The sequence below is a fragment of the Macaca nemestrina genome, chromosome 7 (genome assembly GCF_043159975.1).
Source record: "Macaca nemestrina isolate mMacNem1 chromosome 7, mMacNem.hap1, whole genome shotgun sequence".
NCBI lineage: Eukaryota > Metazoa > Chordata > Mammalia > Primates > Cercopithecidae > Macaca > Macaca nemestrina.
In genome coordinates this window covers 156,560,090-156,581,688 of record NC_092131.1, presented here as the reverse complement: position 1 = coordinate 156,581,688, position 21,599 = coordinate 156,560,090, and the positions used below count along the sequence as shown (strand labels likewise).

At 44.4% G+C, this 21,599-nt stretch overlaps 1 non-coding gene and 1 pseudogene across 1 annotated transcript; both read left to right on the top strand.

Annotated features, from left to right (window-relative positions):
• Nucleotides 1-21,599, top strand: part of LOC105490970 (putative Dresden prostate carcinoma protein 2) — a 36,757-nt pseudogene that overhangs the window by 8,072 nt on the left and 7,086 nt on the right.
• LOC112428774 (small nucleolar RNA SNORA41) lies at nucleotides 2,795-2,922 on the top strand. Its single transcript, XR_003020821.2, has one exon. It is a non-coding gene; the product is annotated as a small nucleolar RNA SNORA41 (small nucleolar RNA).

Here is a 21,599-nt window from a genome sequence, read left to right as displayed (position 1 = left end):
TTAATTAGATTAAAATCTGCAAAGTGCTTTGAAGTTTTCCCAGAATTCCATTATAAATAAAGATGACATTAATTTTTTTTTTGAGGTATCTTTATGTCGATCCTCCCAGAATCAAATGTAACAAGTTCACCTGCTATTGAACTGCCTGTGTTCCCTGAAGCAAAAACCCACGACTAAGCCAAATTTTACCTTTGGTGATTTTAAGCTGACCACAAGAGCACACACAATGGAGCACAATTTGTTGCCTTTATCACAAAGAGCTTGGTGTATGATATGCATGATGCAGTGTCTCATAATCCCTATGCCCCATGGTAATTACATATAAATTACTGTAGTTATTACAGCTATTTTATAGTGACCAACAAAGTTTTACCCTCCTCTTTGTTATTTATATTTGGATAATTTACATTTGGTTCATTTACAATAGGATTTAAAGCAGCCTTATCCCTAAACAATGTAAATGCTGAAAAACTTTCCTGATTCCAGTAACTGTTTAATCCTCATTGTATGAACAGAAGCACAAGCAGATATTAAAGACAGGAGTCTTAGATTCAACTGTCTAACAGCTAGGGCTCCTTGGGAACCCCTTCTCCTTAGTCTCCTGGTCTTCTCTGATCCCAATCTTATCCCCAATGACCCCCTCAGCCCATGCTGTCCTCCCCCCTTCCCAAGAAGGAGCAGCTCTGAATATTCTGAGTGCTGGGCTTGGGGCAGCAGAAACTGTGGAGCAGCCCCAGGTGGGCACTGGGGAACAGCGGGATAAGAGGCCTGTTGTAAATGAGGAACCTGTCTGGCAGGTGACCAACCTGGTTTGCTTGGGACTGAGGGGGGAGGTTCCCAGGACATGGGACTTTCAGTTTACTGGAACTAATTGACCTGGGCATTAGATTAGGGTCTGGGACCCTGATATTGGCGGAGTCTTTTCTGGGTGGGGAGAGAATCTTACTTGGGAAACACACCTTGGTCCTTTTGGTTCCCGCAGCACACTGGTCTGGGTTTGTCTTCTCAGGGAACTCTGGATGTGACTCCTGTACATGAAAATGGAAGAGGTCAGAGTTGTCCAAGAGGGAGGCCAGCCACATCCAGGCAGGGCCCCCATGGCCAGAACCCTGCTAGAGCCACCAAGGTCCCAGGTCAGTTCTGCAGCTTTGCAGGTGTTGAAATGACACCTGTGGGTCAGGCTGGGGGAACAAATGCATGTTAAACAACTGCCCTGAGAGACTGGGTGGATTACTGTTCCTAATCTTCCTAATCCTGGGGGAATACACCTTTGCCATTTCCCTGGATGGCCCCCTTCACAGGACCAGTGATATGAGGAGCCAAGTTACCTTAGAGCTAGAACAAAGGTTTTTGTTTGTTTGTTTGTTTGTTTGTTGAGACAGAGTCTCCCTCTGTCACCTAGGCTAGAGTGCAATGGCACAATCTCGGCTCACTGCAACTTCCACCTCCCGGGTTCAAGCGATTCTTCGCTCTAGGCTCCCAAGAAGCTGGGATTACAGGCACCCGCTATCATGCCTGGCTAATTTTTGTATTTTTGTAGAGACGGGGTTCCACCATGTTGGCCAGGCTGGTCTTGAACTCCTGACCTCAGGTGATCCACCCGCCTCAGCCTTCCAAAGTGCTGGGATTACAGGCATGAACCACCGCACCCAGCCTAGAACAAAGGTTTTGAAAGGAGAAAAAGAGGCCGGGCGCGGTGGCTCAAGCCTGTAATCCCAGCACTTTGGGAGGCCGAGACGGGCGGATCACGAGGTCAGGAGATCGAGACCATCCTGGCTAACACGGTGAAACCCCGTCTCTACTAAAAAATACAAAAAACTAGCCGGGCGTGGTGGCGGGTGCCTGTAGTCCCAGCTACTTGGGAGGCTGAGGCAGGAGAATGACGTGAACCTGGGAGGCGGAGCTTGCAGTGAGCTGAGATCTGGCCACTGCACTCCAGCCTGGGCGGCAGAGCGAGACTCCGTCTCAAAAAAAAAAAAAAAAAAAGAAAGGAGAAAAAGGTTGGTTGGTTGGTTGGAGACAGAGTCTTGCTCTACTGCCCAGGCTGGAGTGCAGTGGTGTCATTTGGGGTCACCTCTGCCTCTTCCTATGTGTAATTTTTTTTTTTTTTAGACGGAGTCTCGCTCTGTTGCCCAGGCTGGAGTGCAGTGGCGCAATCTCGGCTCACTGCAAACTCTGTCTCCCAGGTTCAAGTGATTCTCCTGCCGAGGCCTCCAGAGTAGCTGGACTACAGGTGCCCGCCACCATGCCCGGCTAATTTTTTGTATTTTTTAAGTAGAGACGGGGTTTCACTGTGTTAGCCAGGATGGTCTTGATCTCCTGACCTCATGATCCGCCTGCCTTGGCCTCCCAAAGTGCTGGGATTACAGGCGTGAGCCGCCATGCCCAGACCCTATGTGTAATTTTTAAGTGAAAGTGCAAAATCCTAGTCTAATCTTCCCGGAAATTTTTCCCCAGGCCCACATCAGGTGAGGCCCACAGATAACCAACCCCTCTACTATGTACTGATTCTTATAATTTAGGGGAGGACACTCACGTACTACTACTCTAACTCTCTTTAATCCTCCCAGTTGTGTTTAGTCCTGAGTTGTGACCTCAAAGCTCATAGGCCTGTCTTCCTTTTGTAAATAGTTTGGGTATTTTTATCTCAAAGTGCATTATTTTGCACTTGCTCCCACAAGTGCTTGTTTGTCAATTGTCAGATCACATGGTCAGATTTATGGGCTCTTCTGATTATCTAGCTCAGGGATTGGCAGACTTTTTCTATAGAAGTCCAGATAATAAATAATGTCAATTCCACCACTATTGGTCTGCAGCTCTTCTTATGGTAGCAGTTGTTGCATTTCTCTGTGGGAAAGAAAAGAGGATTAAACACCTCTTTCTTAGCAAAACAGAGAGTAGGCATATGTGTGACAGACACAAGATGTATTCTGTAGTTTTGTTTGGCAGGAGATGATCCATTTCCAAACAAATTAAGAAGACTTGGAAAAAATATAATTCAGTATTTGAATAATGCTGTTTCTTGTTCTTTTAAAAAAATAATTTTAGGCCAGGCGCGCTGGCTCACACCTGTAATCCCAGCACTTTGGGAGGCTGAGGCGGGCGGATCACGAGGTCAGGAGATCCAGACTATCCTGGCTAACATGGTGAAACTCGTCTCTACTAAAAATACAAAAACTTAGCCGGGCGTGGTGGCAGGTGCCTGTAGTCACAGCTACTTGGGAGGCTGAGACAGGAGAATGGCGTGAACCCGGAAGACGGAGCTTGCAGTGAGCTGAGGTCGTGCCACTGCACTCCAGGCTGGGTGACAGAGCAAGACTCCATCTCAAAAAAAAAAAAAGTAATAATAATAATAATTTTAGCTTTGCAGCAATCCTCAGGTGTCAGTCAGTCACTCTGCCTTGTAGCAGCAGCCAACAAGAGAGTAAACAAATGAGCGTGGCTGTGTTCCAATAAAACTTTATTTATGGAAACTGGGATGTGACTTTCATATAATTTTAATGTGTCACAAAATATTAGTTTCTTTCCATTTTTTTCAACCACTTAAAAATGTAAAAACCATTCTTAGTTTGCATGCTGTATAAAAACAGGCACTGGCGGGATTTGGCCCAGCACTTACTGATCCCTGATCTAGACCTATCTGTGTAGAAGTGTTGTTAGAGGTTTTATCGCATATGCTCTCCTCCAGATCATTACACATGTTAGTGTGTCCTTTCCTAGCACGGATGCCCGAGACTTAGGCTCTTGGTTTCATCAATCCTCACTTCCCAATGTTTTTAAAAATTTATTTATGTATTTATGTATTTATTTACTTATTTTGAGACAAGAGTCTTGCTCTGTTGCCCAGGCTGGAGTGCAGTGGTGCCATCTCGGCTCACTGCAGCCTCTGGTGCTCCTGGGTTCAAGCAATTCTCTACCTCAGCCTCCTGAGTAGCTGGGATTACAGGTGCCCGCCACCATGCCCGGCTAATTTTTGTATTTTTAGTAGAGACGGGGTTTCACCATGTTGGCCAGTCTGGTCTTGAACTCCTGACCTCGTGATCCACCCACCTCAGCCTCCCAAAGTGCTGTGATTACAGGTGTGAGCAAAAGCACCTGGTCTATTTTATTTCTTATTTTAATTTTATTTGTTTTTCTTTTGAGACAGACTCTCACCCTATTGCCCAGGCTGGAGTGCAGTGGCACAATCTTTACTCACTGCAACCTCAGCTTCTGGGTTCAAGCAATTCTTCTGCCTTAGCCTCCCAAGTAGCTGGGACTACAGGCACCCACCACCATACTAGGCTAATTTTTTTTTTTTTTTTTTGAGATGGAGTCTTGCTCTGTCACTCAGGCTTTAGTGCAGTGGCGCGATCTCGGCTCACTGCAAGCTCCACCTCCCAGGTTCACACCATTCTCCTGCTTCAGCCTCCTGAGTAGCTGTGACTACAGGCGCCTGCCACCACGCCCGGCTAATATTTTGTATTTTTAGTAGAAAAGGGGTTTCACTGTGTTAGCCAGGATGGTCTCGATCTCCTGACCTTGTGATCCACCCGCCTCGGCCTCCCAAAGTACTGGGATTACAGGTGAGAGCCACCGCGCCCAGCCTCATGCTCGGCTAATTTTTGTATTTTTAGTAGAGACAGGGTTTCACCATGTTGGCCAGGCTGGTCTTGAACTCCTAACCTCAAGTGATCCACCCACCTCAGCCTTTCAAAGTACTGATATTACGGCCATGAGCCACTGTGCCTGGTCCTCAAATGTAGTATTAAGGTGGCAGTATTTATACCACCCAACTGCCTTTGTTTGGGTCGGGTATAGCTGGGGCCCCGGAACCCACCAGAGTGCTTGCTTGTGGCTGTTCAAGCCTCTTAGTGGCTCCTGTGAAAATACACTGGACCTTTCAAAATGGAAATCTGATTGTGTCTCCAACCTCTTCCATGCCCCCACCCTCAGCTCAGGCACTTGCCTTCCTCCGAGCTGTGGCTGCGCTAAACTTATGTTTTCTGGGGTTCTGACCACAGGCCTTTTCATGTGCAGTTTCCTCACTTGGAATGCCTTTCTTCATCATTCCTTTAGCTAGTTAATTACGTAAGCTCTCTAGAGCCACTCTCCTCCATGGCACCCATCATGCCCCAAGTCTGGATGAGTCCATTTGTTACATGTTTCACTGTGTGATGTTATCTTCATTAGTGGCATTATTTGACTAATGGCTGCTACTAACTCTCATTAGACTCTAAGCTCCAAGAGAGTGGGGGACTGTATCTTTGCACACCACTGTATCTTCTGCACCTGGCACTGTGCCTGGCACAGAGTAGGTGGTCAACAAGCACCCCAGTAGGCCACAGCCTGCTGCCTGGGGCACTGATGCCTATGACAGTTCCCTCCCTTTACTAGCAGAGTGAACTTAGAGGAATTATAAGATCTCTTTGAGTCTCAGTGTCCTTCTATGTAAAATGGAGGTAATAACATAACTAGTGTCTTTGGGTTATGGTGACTTAGATGAGATAATGTGTCTGGCACATGGCCCGATCTAGTCACTACTAGATTAACATTAGTCTCCTTCTCCCTTCCTTTTATTGAGGTCCATTCCGTGGGTACCTGACACCCAAATATCACTTGCCCAGATTCTCCCAAGTGCACGGGTCTCCATCTTTCTGTTGAGAACTGCACAGTTTCCATCGATAAATCCAGAATTAGAGATGTGACTACCTATGCCCTTCATATATCTGCTGCCTTCCCAGGAACTGTCACTTGGGCCTCTACTTCCCTCCCCTACCTTGAATCAACAGGCCCCACCCATTATTTTTGCTTCTGAGCTAGTTCCTTATTGCCTCACAAAACATTTCACTTTCACGCAACTCTTGTTATTAGCCTGTCCGTTGGAAACCTGTCCAAGGTTTTATTAAGGTTTCTAGGTGAATAATACTAAGCTGTTCTTTTTCTACTTTTCCATTTTTTTAACCACATAAAAATGTAAAAACCTAACAGAAATTTGTCAAATTTTTTCTTTGAAGATATCATCTTGACAGTCTTCTCTGAAATTAATTTTATTTATTTAACTTGCCTATTTCACAAATGAACCATAATTTCCTAGGTTCCCTTTATAAATTTTTAAATGATAATAAATATTGTCATGTAATAACAATTTTAATATTTTGCACCCACTGTGTTAGGAACCTTACATACACTAATTAATTAATTATTTATTATTATTTTTTGAGACAGAGTCTCACTCTGTCACCCAGGCTGGAGTGCAGTGGCACAATCTAGGCTCACTACAACCTCCACCTTCTGGGTCCAAGGGATTCCTGGGCTTCAGCCTCCTGAGTAGCTGGGATTACAGGCATGCGCCACCACGCCCGGCTAATTTTTTTGTGTTTTTAGTAGAGACAGGGTTTTGCCATGTTGACCACGCTGGTCTTGAACTCCAAGTGATCCACCCACATTGGCCTCCCAAAGTGTTGGGATTACAGGTGTGGGCCACCACGCCCAGCTCACTATTTAATATAATCCTTATAACAATCCTGCATAGTGGACACTATTGTTCCCATTGTATACATGGAATAAATAAAATTTTATAAATATTTTGTTCTAAGTCACACAGTTAGGAATCAAAATTTGTATCAGGTTTGTATGAGTCAAGTGCCCATTGTCTTTTCACTCTGACGTTTCTCCTCTCTTCTTATGCTTGTTGGTTCATAATGGTGGTGGGGAGGGTATGTGTGTCATATTTTTACTTTTCCAACCTCCTAAATGTACATCCAGTTGGTTTTTTTTTGTTTGTTTTGTTTTTTTTTTTTTTTGAGACGGAGTCTCGCTCTGTCGCCCAGGCTGGAGTGCAGTGGCCAGATCTCAGCTCACTGCAAGCTCCGCCTCCCGGGTTCACGCCATTCTCCTGCCTCAGCCTCCCGAGTAGCTGGGACTACAGGCGCCCGCCACCTCGCCTGGCTAGTTTTTTGTATTTTTTTTTTAGTAGAGACAGGGTTTCACCGTGTTCGCCAGGATGGTCTCGATCTCCTGACCTCGTGATCCGCCCATCTCGGCCTCCCAAAGTGCTGGGATTACAGGCTGGAGCCACTGCGCCCGGCCTCAAGTTATGCTTTTTAAAAGTTTTAAACTGATTTACTGGACTTAAGAAGGGGTTTACTTCTTTTTTTTTTTTTTTTTTTGAGACGGAGTTTTGTTCTTGTTGCCCAAGCTGGAGTGCAATGGTGTGATCTCGGCTCACTGCAACCTCCGCCTCCTGGGTCCAAGCGATTCTCCTGCCTCAGCCTCCCGAGTAGCTGGGATTACAGGCACGTACCACCACATTTAGCTAATTTTTTGTATTTTTAGGAGAGATGGGGTTTCACCATGTTGGCCAGGCTGGTCTTGAACTCCTGACCTCAGATGATCTGCCGGCCTCGGGCTCCCAAAGTGCTGGGATTACAGGCGTAAACCACCACACCCGGCCTACTTCATTTTTTCCCTTGGTTTTCCATGTGTTTGTATGTGTGTAGTAGTCTGTTCTCACACTGCTATGAAGAAATGCCCAAGACTGGGTAATTTATGAAGGAAAGAAGTTTAATTGACTCACAGTTCCACATTGCTTGGGAGGCCTCAGGAAACTTACAGTCATGGCAGAAGGCAAAAAACAGGTGCCTTCTTCACAGGGCAACAGGATGGAGTGAGTGCAAGCAGGGGAAATGCCAGATGCTTATGCAACCATCAGATGTCATGAGAATTCATTCACTCTCATGAGAGCAGCGTATGGGAAACGGCCCCCATGATCCAATTACCTTCACCTGGTCCTGTCCTTGACATGTGGGGATAATGGGATGAGGTTTGGATGGGAACACAGAGCCAAATCATATCAGTGTGCATGATGAATGCATGTGCACACAAGTGTGTATAGACTTGTACATGTGAAAAGCAAGGGGGACCTGGATTGTTGTTCAATCATTAAAACATGCTCAGACAGAGGAATCCTGGTGACTAGAAGAGTCCTCACAAAGTGGCCTTTATCTTGGTAAGTTCATTGTGAAGTCAGACTCTGAAACTTGATTTTATTAACAGCCTGAGAGTGCCTTCATCTCCCACTAACCTAGCTTACGAAAACTTGTACATACAAAGGGAAATATTGTGAGTATGCAAGAAAGTGTTTGTATGTTTTAGAGATCCATACTAAAGTAAATGGTTATCTTGGTCAGCCTGGGCTGCTACAACAAAATACTATATACTTGGTGGCTTAGAAACAGCAGGAATATGTTGCTCACATTTCTGGAGGCTGAAAAGTCCAAGATGCAGGTGCCAGCAGATTCCATGTCTGGTGAGGGTCTACTTCCTGCTTAAGAGATGGCTGTGTTCTCCCTCTGTCCTCACATGGTATAAGGGGCTAGGGGCCTCTTGAGATCTTGGCACTTATCTCATGACGGCTCTGTCTCCGTAACTTAATCGTCTCCAAAAAGGCTCCACCTCCTAATATCACCTGGGTGGGGTAGGATTTCAACATATGAATTCTGGGGGACAGAAACATTTACACCATGGCAGTAGGGAGGGATCTAGGATTTTCTTTAATATAGTTTAGTTTTTAAAAGTGGGAGAAAGTGAAGCAAGTGTAAAAAAATCTTGATTATGATCAAACATGGTTATAGGGTATTTCATACTATTCATTATACCTTATATATATTCATCATATTATTTCCTTCACTTTTTTCCTTTTACTTATTTAAAAACCTAGAATACTTTTGTATGTTTCAAATTTTTCTTTTTTTTTAACTTTTATTTTAAGTTGAGGAGTACACGTGCAGGTTTGTTATACAGGTGAACTCTTGTCGTGGAGGTTTGTTACATGGATTATTTTGTCACCTAGGTATTACAAGCCTAGTACCCACTAGTTATTTTTCCTAATCCTCTCCCTGCTCCCACCTTCCACCTTCCAGTAGGCCCCAGTGTGTGTTGTTCCCCTCTTTGTGTTCATGTGTTCTCATCATTCAGCTTCCACTTATAAGTAAGAACATGTGGTATTTGGCTTTCTGTCCCTGCATTAGTTTGCTAAGGATAATGGGCTCAAGCTCCATCTATGTCCCTACAAAGGACATGATCTCACTCTTTCTGGTGGCTGCATAGTATTCCATGGTGTATATATACCATATTTTCTTTATCCAGTCTACCATTCATGGACATTTAGGTTGATTCCATGTCTTTGCTATTATGAATAGTCTTGCAACAAACATATGTGTGGATGTGTCTTTACAATAGAATGATTTATATTCCTTTGGGTATATCCAGTAATGGGATTGCTGGTTCAAATGGTAGTTTTGTTTTTAGATCTTTGAGAAATCGGCCGGGCGCGGTGGCTCACGCCTGTAATCCCAGCACTTTGGGAGGCCGAGACGGGTGGATCACGAGGTCAGGAGATCGAGACCATCCTGGCTAACACGGTGAAACCCCGTCTCTATTAAAAAATACAAAAAACTAGCCGGGCGAGGTGGCGGGCGCCTATAGTCCCAGCTACTCGGGAGGCTGAGGCAGGAGAACGGCGTGAACCCGGGAGGCGGAGCTTGCAGTGAGCTGAGATCCGGCCACTGCACTCCAGCCTGGGCGACAGAGCGAGACTCCGTCTCAAAAAAAAAAAAAAAAAAAAAAAAAAAACCCAAAATAGATCTTTGAGAAATCACCACACTGTTTCCCATATGGTTGAACTAATTTACGCTCCCACCAACAGTGTATAAGCATTCCTTTTTCTCCAAAACCTTGACAGTACCTGTTACGTTTTTACTTTAACCACAGCCATTCTGACAGGTGTGAGATGGTATCTCATTGTGGTTTTGATTTGCATTTCTCTAATGATCAGTGATGTTGAGCTGTTTTTCATATGCTTCTTGGCCGCATGTGTGTCTTCTTTTGAAAAGTGTCTGTTCCTATTAATGGAGTTGTTTTTTCTGTAAATTTGTTTAAGTTTCTTTAAAATAATTTAGTTTAGTTTTTAAAAGTGGGAGAAAGTGAAGCAAGTGTACGAAAATCTTGATAATGATTAAATCTAGTTATAGGGTATTTCACAGTATTAATTATATATATTCATTGTATTATTTTCTCCACTTTTGTGTGTTTGAATTTTTTTCTTTCTTTCTTTTTGTTTTTGAGACAGAACTTCGCTCTTGTTGCCCAGGCTGGAGTGCAATGGAGTGATCTCAGCTCACTGCAACATCTGCCTCCCAGGTTCGAGCAATTCTCTAGTCTCAGCCTCTCCAGTAGCTGGGACTACAGGCATGAGCCACTATGCCCAGCTAATGTATTGTATTTTTAGCAGAGACAGGGTTTCACCATGTTGGCCAGGCTGGTCTTGAACTCCTGACCTCAGGTAATTCACCCTCCTCAGCGTCCCAAAGTGCTGGCATTACAGGCGTGAGCCACTGCACCCAGCCTGAAATTTTTCGTAATATAAATTTTAAAAATATTAAGAAAATGACAATAATTTACAGAAATAAATAAAACAGTCAGGTGGCCTGATTATTCAAGTTACCTTAACTGGATATACAACATAGAAAACTAATTTGATTAAGACTTCTGGGTCCACCTGCAATCCTAGCAAGGACAGATAGCTGTAGGATCCAAGCACAGAAGATTAATGCCCTACTGGTTTAGTCTGTGTGTGCTATAACAGAATACCTTAGACTGGGCAACTTAAAAAGAACAGAAGTTTATTTCTCACAGTTTGGGAGGCTGGGAAGTCCATGATCAAGGTACTGGCAGGTTTGGTTGTCTGGTGAGGGCCTCATCCTCTGGAGGGGAGGTGGAAGGATAAATTAACCAAATACTGCCCGAAGCTTCTTTTATAAGGCACTTAATCCCAAACCTGAGGGAGGAGCTCTTACGGCCTGATTGCCACTTAAAGTCCCCACCTCTTGAAACTATCACTTTGCAGCCTGGCCAACATGGTGAAACCCTGTCTCTACTAAAAATACAAAAATTAGCCAGGCAGTAGTGGTGTGCACCTGTAATCCCAGCTACTCAGGAGGCTGAGGCAGGAGGATCACTTGAGCCTGGGGACAGAGGTTGCAGTGAGCCGAGTTCACGCCACTACACTCCAGTCTGAGCAAAAAAGTGAGGCCCTGTCTCAACAAAACAAAAATTCTATCACTTTGGCAACATCTGAATTTTGGAGGGGCCGTATTCAAATGATGGTACCTACTATCTGTATAAAATGAGGTAACTACCTGTTTTTGTTCTCATGTCTTTCTTCAGAAAAAACGGATTTGATCTCTGTTTACTAAATTACAACTTCAGTACAGTCCTGCCTCCCCCAAAATACTCACAGAGCATCTTCGAGGGGCCCAATCTCTTTGATTGCTCGTTTACAGCCTCCTAGTTTACTCCAACAGATAACTGATTCCCTCCTTTGCGTTGAATTCTTGCTAGAATAACCTTCAGAGAGTGACTCATTCTCTCATCTGCAAATTTTTTTTTTTTTTTTTTTTTGAGACAGAGTCTCACTCTGTTGCCTAGGCTGGAGTGCAGTAGTGTGATCTTGGCTCACTGCATCCTCCCTACCCCAGGTTCAAGTGATTCTCATTCTCATCTGCAAATCTTGAGGAGTGCCTCACTGTTGTTCCTTCCTCACACCAACCATATCTCAGATAGTGCTATCCATTATCCAGCACATAGCACAATTAAAACCTAATCTGCTCTAATCCCAGTACTTTGGGAGGCTGAGGCAGGTGGATCACCTGAGGTCAAGAGTTCGAGACCAGCCTGGTCAACATGGGGAAACCCCATCTCTATTAAAAACACACACAAAAAAGCTGGGCGTGGTGGTGGGCGCCTGTAGTCCCAGATATTTGGGAGGCTGAGGCAGGAGAATCGCTTGAACCCGTGGGGCAGAGGTTTCAGTGAGAGGGGATAGTGCTACTGCACTCCAGTGAAAAACTCTGTCAAAAAACAAAACAAAACAAAAAACCTAGTCTGCTTAAGTCCACCATGAACAAGCCTGTGGTCTGACAAGGGAGTGCACTTCAGAATTGTGAAATGCTGCCCTCAACAAGGTGTTACGGGTGGGTCTTTGTTCTTAGAGCTCCCAAGATGGCAGCAAGCCTTTTGTTCTCTGACCAGAGGTTCTTGGCCTCACCGATTCCAAGGAATGGAACCTTGGGCCATGCGGCGAGTGTTATAGCTCTATTAGAAGCTGTGGGTCACGGAAGAGAACCATGAAACCCAGCGACTACTGTTCAGCTCAATTAGGCACCTAGCCGTGCAGGAACAATGGTGAGCCTCTAGCTGGAACGGGAGCAGCAAAGGGCACCTCGCTAGATCAGAAATGCAGCGGACACCCTTCTGGATCCAGAGGGGTGGAAGTCAACGGTGGGTCTGTGACAGCAGCGAACAGCAGTGGTGGACAGTGGGTGAAAGCTCACCTCGAGCCAGAAGAAACACGGACCAGAAGAGTGTGCAGTTGCAAGATTTAATAGAGTGAAAACAGAGCTCCCATACAAGAGGAGGGGACCCAAAGGGGGTTGCCCCTCCCTGCTCGAATGCCTGGGATTTATATCCCAATCATTGTCCCTCCCCCTGTGCTCTAAGATGATAAATTATTTGACTATTTCTTTACCTCCTGCTTTTAGCTTAATTAGTGTTTTAGTGAGCCCTCTTTACTACCTGATTGGTCGGGTATGAGCTGAGTTACAAGCCCAGTGTTTAAAGGTGGGTTTGGTCACCTTCCCCAGCTAGGTTTAGGAATCTTAGTCAGCCTAGGAAATCCAACTAGTCCTATCTCTCAGTCCCCGCTCTCAACAGGAAAACCCAAGTGCTGTCGGGGAGGTTGGCCAACGACCACTCTAACTGCTTCCTGCTGAACTGGGGCATAGTAGGGGTCATGCAGTTGAGATTTCCTTGGGACAGGTGCCTTCAGTGACATCAAACATTGGAGCATGGGCTAGCAGGCCAGTCCAGGGGTCTGTGGTAGAGCTTAGTCATGGACTGCATCTAGGGCTCCATTTGAGGAACTTATAGCTTCGCTTCTGGAAGAGACAAACTTAACAAGGAGGTTAAAGATAAAGGGATTGAAACGTATAGCTTGAAGTGCAGGGGATTATTTCTTTGGCACACTTCACAGGCCCTGACTATCCACTTGATAGATTTGAAAAGGCCTGGTCCAGTAAATAATGATTTGGCCATCTGATGGGTGGTATCAATGCCTAAGTGAAAGGTTTGGTGAAGAGTTTTAAGTAATTTCCATTGCTTAGCTCCAGGCAAAAGTATTTTTCTTTCTTCAGTGGCTAGCCATCCTGAGGGGAGGAAACTATGTCCTCGTGAGGTTCCCCATTCTATTTCTTCTGCTGAGTACTGGGGCTTGGTTTCCCGGAGGGGATTGCCCCATACTAGGGGTCCTTCAATAAGCATTTCTAATTGAGGATCCCACCTTGTGGCTTTTTTGGCTTCAATATCCGCTTGGCAGTTCCCTTCTATTTCCCTTTCCTTTCCTTTCTGATGAGCCTGGAAGTGTAAGACTGCTACCTCTTTAGGTTTCTGTACAGCCAATAATAATCTCCTAATGGCTTCCTGATGTTTGATACGTGTTCCCGCAGAAGTTAGGAATTCCCTTTCTCTCCATATTGCTGTGTGGGCATGGAGGACTAGGTAAGCATACTTAGAGTCTGTATATATATGTACCCTTTTTCCTTCTAATTCTAGTGTATAATGGCCCCTGCTTTTGCTGGGATGTCTCTCCCTAACAAAGGAGTGGGGCTTTCAGGCATAATTAGAAAGGCATGTGAAGAGAGTAAAGTTCCCCAGTCACAACTTAGTGGCTGGGAGAAGTATCTAGTGACTGCCTGTCCTAGGACCCCTCGGATAGTGACAGATCTGGAGGACAGTTGTCCAGGACAGAAGAGTAAGACTGAGAAGGCTGTGCCAGTGTCCAGGAGACAGTTAACCTCCTGGCCCTCAATGGTCAAGCATACTCGGGGCTCTGTGAGGGTGATGGCACGGGCTGGCGCTTGCCCTGGGCACCCTCAGTCCTGCTGCTGGATCATCTGGTTAGTGGCTTCTGACTCAGAGGACCTTCATCACCTGGGGCAGTGGGCCTTCCAGTGATTCCCTTGACATAAGGGACGTGGAAAAAGGGGTGGCTTATTTCTATTCGGACAGTTTTTTTAAAGTGTCCTTGCAGACTCCACTGGAAGCAAGCCCTATTAGGTATTCGATTTTCCCAGCCTTTGCCTTTTCCAAAGCCTCCAAAGTCTGCTTGCCTGAGGGTCATGACTAAAGTGGTGACCTTCTTTTTATCCCGTTTGTCCTGTTCTGCCCGCTCCTCCTGATCTCTATTATAAAAAAATGGAGGTTGCCAAGTTCAATAGGGTTTCTAAGTTTTGCTCCAGTCCTAAGGTGGACTTTTGAAGTTCTTTCTAATGTCTACAGCTGACTGAGTGATAAACTTATCCTTTAAGATTAGTTGGCCTTCAATAGAGTCAGGTGACAGAGGTATGCTTCCTCAATGCCTCCTTTAGTCTCTCCAGAAAGGCAGTAGGATTTTCTTCCTTTTCTTGTGTTATAGTGGACATCAGTGAATAATTTATAGGCTTCTTACTAGTTTTCCTTAGTCCTTCTAGCACTCAAGTTAGCATTGTCTGTGGCACCAATCTCCATGTTCTGATTCTGCGTCCCAGTGAGGGTCTACACTGGGAACTGCCTGCTGGCCTGTGGGGAATCATTCTCTTTCCTCTGTTGTCATCCTATCATTGACCTGACTGAGATACCAGAGATCGCCAAACTCTCAGGCTGCAGTTAGGGCGGCACTTCTCTCATTTGGGGTTCATGTCTGATCTAGCAGTAACATTGTATCTCTCCATATCAGATCAAAGGATTGTCCTAACCCTTGTAAAACATCAATATAGCCATCCGGGTTGTCTGAGAATTTACCTAGGTCTATTTTAATTTGCTTTAAGTCTGAGAGGGAAAAAGGTACATGCACTCTGGCTGGGCTGAATTCTCCAAAATACATCTTAGGGGCATTTTTTGCCTTGGAGGGAACATTTCCCATCTGAAAAAAGAACATAGGGATGCCAGCACCCCTAGTCATTTCCTGACGAGCATTAGTCCTAGAGCGTCTTCTATGGTCCTAATGCTTATTGCTTTCCAGGGTGCATAACCACCCACGGACCTCTGCTTATCGGATTAGTTACGCTCACCCATGTAGCAGTGCTGCACCTGTTTTCCCACCTTTCTTGACCACAAACAAAGGGGTCCGGGCTCCTGGATTCTAGTGGTCCCTTACCAGCATGCCCAACATTGCCTTTGCACTCAGGGGTGAGTTCCAGAGCTGGGCTGGGTTCCTGAGTATTCCATAACAACCAAGCTGCCCCATCAAGATGTACTCCCATAAACAACAGTTCTTATGCAAATTCATTTCAGAGAGGGTGTAGGTAACCTTTTAAGTCAGGATTGAGATAGAGTTTTTTGATTCTGTAAGTACTTTAAGATTTGGCTGAGTGCAAATAGCTTGCACCTTTGAGCAGACCAATTATTAGGCAACTTTCCTAACTCTGCTTCTATAAGAGTTTCCCTATTAATTACTGAATACCTATTGTGTGTGCGTGTTTTTTTTCCCTCAGTCACCTGGGAGGACCCATCTATTGTCCTGTCCTGATGGGAGTTCCTCCTAGGTCTGGTCAGACCTTTGTATGGTAATTAAGATTTAAATCCCTCATTAGGAAACCTGCTAGGTTAAGGGAATTTTCAGTGGTTAATGTTAAATCACCTTTTTCTAACAGAATAGCCCCACACTTTAAGATTTTTGAGTTAGTAACCTACCTTTTTGCTTTATTTGACTTAGAATAGTTCTGAACTGGTGAGGTGTGCTCACAATGAGATTTCCTCTAAAAGTTATTTTTCTGCTTTCTTCTGTTAGCAGAGCAGTTGCCGCTATAGATTGAATGCATTTGGGCCACCACGGGTGACTGGGTTGAGGATTTTTGATAGGAAGGCTAGGGGTTGTCAGTGGTCTCAGTGCTTTCGGGCTATGCCCTTGTTTAACAACAAGTTGGTATTGGAATGTTATAGGGTCATGGAGAAGACCTTCAATTATTAATTATAGGTTCTAAATTTACCTTGCTTCTAAAGGAATAGGGTACACTTCTTTACTACTTCTCTTTTTCTTTCTCTCTTTGACTTTGTCTCTTTCTTTGACTCCTTCTTTGACTTTCTGTCTCTTCCTCTCTCTCTCTGCCTCTTTTCCTCTCTCTTTCCTCTCTTTGTAGATGGATTTTGGAAACACAGAGGAAGGACGTTCCCTTGTTGCTCCCATTTGCCACTATAGGAATATGCGCCTCCCTTTAATTTACTCAATTCGCTTTCATCCTAATCTATTATGTTGTCGTAGACCTAGTTCCAGTTGTTAAAGTATTGGGTTATCAGTTCTAAGGCCCTGGCCAAGGAGCCAAGGCTTGGAGATTGTATTGCAGGGAGGATAAACTGGGTAGAAACTGGGGGGAGGAGAGCATCTTATACAATGGGAAAGCAATTCTCTTAGCCATTTACAAACTTGGGGCCCTGGCAAGGGTGGTGGGGAATGGGTCCCACATAACTGCCCATGTCGAAGCTATATACCTAAATTCGGGGGGCACCGGGCAAGACTCCCTGGGTTCATAGCCTAGATGCCTAAGGACATAGCGTAGAGCTTCCCTAGATCCCTTTGGCGATAAAACTTGCTTTAATACTTGGGAGAGGGAGTGAAAGTCTGAAGCACTACTATCTAGCAGGCAGGGATCAGAGGAAGTAGATTCCGAGATAAGGAGAATTTTGGGGCTACACTTTCAAGAAAGTTGTGGTCGGGACCCAGGAGGTATGGGTCAGAAGGAGAGGTAGGGGTGCACGCATGGTGACTGTTGAGTAGAGACTTCTGGCTATGCCATAATCTCCATCAGCCAATGCTGGGAGTTCGGGATGACAACTTTCTGCCTCTAGTCGGCCCTCAGCTTCCCCCAGGAAAATTGTGAAAGCGGAAGCTGGTTCCAGGCAGACCAACTCTTCCAACCCAGAAGGGTTGGGGGTTGTTAGAAAGCCTTTTCCCAGGAAGCCTCACACCTGAGTCTTAAGTTTGGCGGCCACGCTAATCATTTTTAACCAGCTGACAGGTGCCCAGTATTTTCCTCCAATTCTAAGGAAGAATAGGACCGAATAGCAAGTGAAAGTGGTCCGATATTAGTCACCGCTTTGGAGAATCCTTGTATGAGGCTACCAAATGTTATGGGTGGTTCTTTGTTCTTAGAGCTCTCAAGATGGCGTGGGCCACTCCCAAGATGGTGGCAAGCCTTTTGTTCTCTGACCAGAGATTCTTGCCTCACAGATTCCAAGGAATGGAACCTTCGGCCATGTGGTGAGTGTTATAGCGCTATTAGAAGCCGTGGATCACAGAAGAGAATGTGCCTCATCCTCCCGAGTAGTTGGGATTACAGGCTTGCACCACCACACCCTGCTAATTTTTTTTTTTGTATTTTTAGTAGAGTCGGGTTTCACCATGTTGGCCAGGCTGGTCTCGAACTCCTGACCTCAAATGATCCTCCCATATCAGCCTTCCAAAGTGTTGGGATTACAGGCATGAGCCACTGCACCTGGCCCGAGGACAAACTTTCCTTGTGTGTCTACAAATGAGTGAATGAAAGATCATTTTTAGAGAATGAAACCTAATTTCAAGAGCGTAGAGTGAGGGCAGAGACTTCTGGGATCTGAGCTCTCCCATGTGACGTTCACGCCCTGGGACTGTAGTAACTTCTCATGTGTGTGTGTCCTCAATCTTCCTGGCATGTGACGACGAACCCCAAGTTTATACTCCAGACAACATAGCCGCTTCAAAACCTGAGAAATAGGACTGTATGAGGATTCTTGACCTGTGGCCCAACCTCTCTGCCCTGTTTGCCCAGCACTAGCCTCCTGGAATAACAGAGATGGCTAAAGCAAAACTTCCTCTGTGTTTACAAATTGTTCTCAAAGACATGGTTTAATCTCATCCTCCTTCAGATCTGTGAGATAGCTATTATTTCTATTTAAAGAGACAAGACACTAGGTCACAGAGAAGTTAAGTAATTCGTTCACGGTCACAGAGTTAATTGATAGCAGAGCCATGATGTGAACTGAGATATTCCATCTCCTGGAGGAGTTCATCTGTATCTAAATCCAAATTATCACTAAGCTTTGAGCTACAATCTTTCTTTTCTTTTCTTTTTCTTTTGTTTTCTTTTCTTTTCTTTTTTGAGACAGAGTCTTACTCTGTCACCCAGGCTGGAGTGCAGTGGCGTGATCTTGGCTAACTGTCACCTTGACCTCCCTGGGCTCAGCTGAGCCTCCTGAGTAGCTGGGACCATAGGCATGTGCCACCATGCCCAGCTAATTTTTGTACTTTTTGTAGAGACAGGATTTTGCCATGTTCCCCAGGCTGGTCTCAAATTCTTGGGCTCAAGGGATCCGCCTGCCTCTGCCTCCCAAAGAGCTGGGATTACAGGCATGAGCCACTGTGCCCAGCCTATGATACTTCTGTAAGAAAAATATTGGTTATAGCCACCAAGTTATGTTACCTCAAGAAATGACTCATTATTAGCTGCAGGCTTAGAATGTTCATAGCCAAAAGCCATATTTCATTCTGTGTTGAACTCATTAATTTAAACCATTCCTAATTTTTTATTGTGATGAGTCAATAGATATTTATAGTTAATAAATCAAGAAAAACAAATATAAGTATATTACATATACCGATTCAATGGTAATCAACAATATAACTTAAAAGCAAACTATTAATAAATCTGGGTAATGGGTGTGGAGTGTGGATGTTGTGGAGATGGGTGCAAGAGACATTTGTTTTTCATTTAAAACAACTCAGTACAGTCTAAATTTTTCAAATGTGCAAATGTTACTTCTATAAATTAAAAAAATTTTATTTTATTTTATTTTGAGACAGAGTCTTGCTCTGTCACCCAGGCTGGAGTGCAGTGGTGCAATCTCGGCTCACTGCAACCTCTGCCTCCTGGGCTCAAGCAATTCTCCTGCTTCAACTTCCCAAGTAGCTGGATTCACAGGCGTGTGCCACCACGGCTGGCTAATTTTTGTATTTGTAGTTAAGATGGGGTTTCACCATGTTGGCCAGGCTGATCTCAAACTCCTGACCCTGTGATCTGCCTGCTTCGACCTCCCAAAGTGCTGGGATTACAGTCCTGAGCCACTGTTCTGGGCCTAAAAAAATTTTTTTAAATAGAAAAATGAAGTAAAAAATATTTTATCAATGAGTGATTGCTTAGTCATATGTAGTGCTATGTAGCCAAAAAAAAAAAAAAAAAAAAAAAATGAGGTACCTCTATACAAATTTTAAGAAGAACACATTGCAGAATGATACTAGAATAATACTATTTATTTCAAAGTGTGTGTGTGCGTGTGTGTAGATAAACTTGCATACCAAACTGGAAGGATATATACCAAAGTGTAGGAATAAAGAAAGAGTAGGGAGGAGAGAAAGACTTTATTTACTTTCTTTCTTTTCTTTTTCTTTTTTTTTTTGAGATGGAGTCTCGCTCTGTTGCCCAGGCTGGAGTGTAGTGGCGCCATCTTGGCTCACTGCAACCTCCACCTCCTGAGTTCAAGTGATTCTTCTGCCTCAGCCTCCTGAGTAGCTGGGACTACAGGTGCACACCACCACGCACAGGTAATTTTTGTATTTTTAGTAGAGACAGGGTTTCACCTTATTTGCCAGGCAGGTCTTGAAATCCTGACCTCATGGTCCTCCTGCCTCAACCTCCCAAAGTGCTGGGATTACACGCGTGAGCCACTGTGCCCAGCTGATTACTTTCTGTCACACGCGTCCGTGTGAAGAGACCACTAAACAGGCTTTGTGTGAGCAATAAAGCTTTTTAATCACCTGGGTGCAGGCGGGCTGAGTCCGAAAAGAGAGTCAACGAAGGGAGATTGGGGTGGGGCCGTTTTATAGGATTTGGGAGGTAGTGGAAAATTATAGTCAAAGGGGTTTGTTCTCTGGTGGGCATGGACGGGGGTCATAAGGTGCTCAGTGGTGGAGCTTCTGAGCCAGGAGAAGGAATTTCACAAGGTAATGTCATCAGTTAAGGCAAGAATTGGCCATTTTCACTTCTTTTGTGATTCTTCACTTGCTTCAGGCCGTCTGGATGTATACATGCAGGCTTGAGCTCAGAGGCCTGACACTTTCCATACTTCTATATATTGTTTGATATTTTTCAGGGAGCATGTGCGTTGAATATGAATGTATATGGACAATTCTGCAGGTTCAAAGCTAAAGTGATTCTGCGTGTTTTCCTTTTCTTTTCATGCCATGAAAGAGCCCAAATGCGGTTGTATGGTGTTATGTATGAGAGTCAGGATCTTACACTGATTTGTAGTGAGGAAATCCACTGGTTCTCTGCTCCATGGTATTGTTGCAGAAGGGAAGTTTATGAGTCAAATAACTCCACTCTTGTGCCTTAACGTCACCACAGAGCTGACCAAAAGTCTGACTCATGTTTCTTTTTATATTGTTAGATTTCCTTTCTCTGCTTGGTTTTGAGCATATGTCACCAGAACACATGGAATTTAAATCCCCAAATCTAGAATTAATATTTCGTGACTGTAACAAGGTATCTGTCCCACGCTTTGGAATTCTGGACTTTGGGTCTTGATTTACCCTGGTACTTATTAGAATCTTTTTGAGACCTTGGCAATGAAATGATTGACTTTGAGCCTTGGTATCTTCATCTGTATCATGAAGATGTTAATAATATTAATCCCACAGTATTATTGCCAAGATCAAATGGGATAACCTATATGAAAGCCTTTGAAAATTATAAGCAATATACAAATAAATATAACATACTATTATTTTATTAGTCCTAGTAACAAAAATATACTTAATTCTCACTGACCACAGGGTTAGAGAATGAACATGCCCTGCCTTACTTCTCCTTTCCATGCCGTGCAAAATGTTCCCGCAACTCCATCCCACAAAAAAAGATTTGCTTGGCAGTACAATTTTGATTGCTTGATGTTTCCATAGTGGTGTACCAAGAATCATAGGCAAGACAAGGAACTTGTAGCAAAATATTTCCTTGTTCTGTCCCCAGCCCAGATTTGTCCCTAGCAATACCAGGTTATTTATACCTTTTCTTCCCTTTATACTTGGCTCCTAGGAGAGCCAGGGGCCATGGCCTGTGCAGTGTTTTATTAAAGGGTCTTCCAGTAGGATTGTAATGGTTTTAAAAGATGATCACAAATTCTTTGACATTTCTCCCATTGAGTGTGGGATCTATATTCCCTTCCTTTGAATCTGGGTGGATTCATGACTGCTTTGACTGATAGAGTATGGGAGAAGTGTTGCTCTGTGAATTTCAAGCCTAAGTTATAGAAAACCATGCAGCCTCTGCCTTGTTAACTAGGACATTTGTTTATAGATTCTTGTCATCATAAAAAGTCCAGCTACCCTGAGCCACTGTGCTAGAGAGGCAATGTGTAGATGCTGTGATCAGTAATCCCTGTTTAGCCTGGTCTTCTAGCCAAGATGTCAGAAACACGAGGGAAACCAGCTTGGACCCGCCACACCACTCTGCATGCCAGATGAATGCCAAGTGTCCTCCACCAATGCCTCATGGAACAGA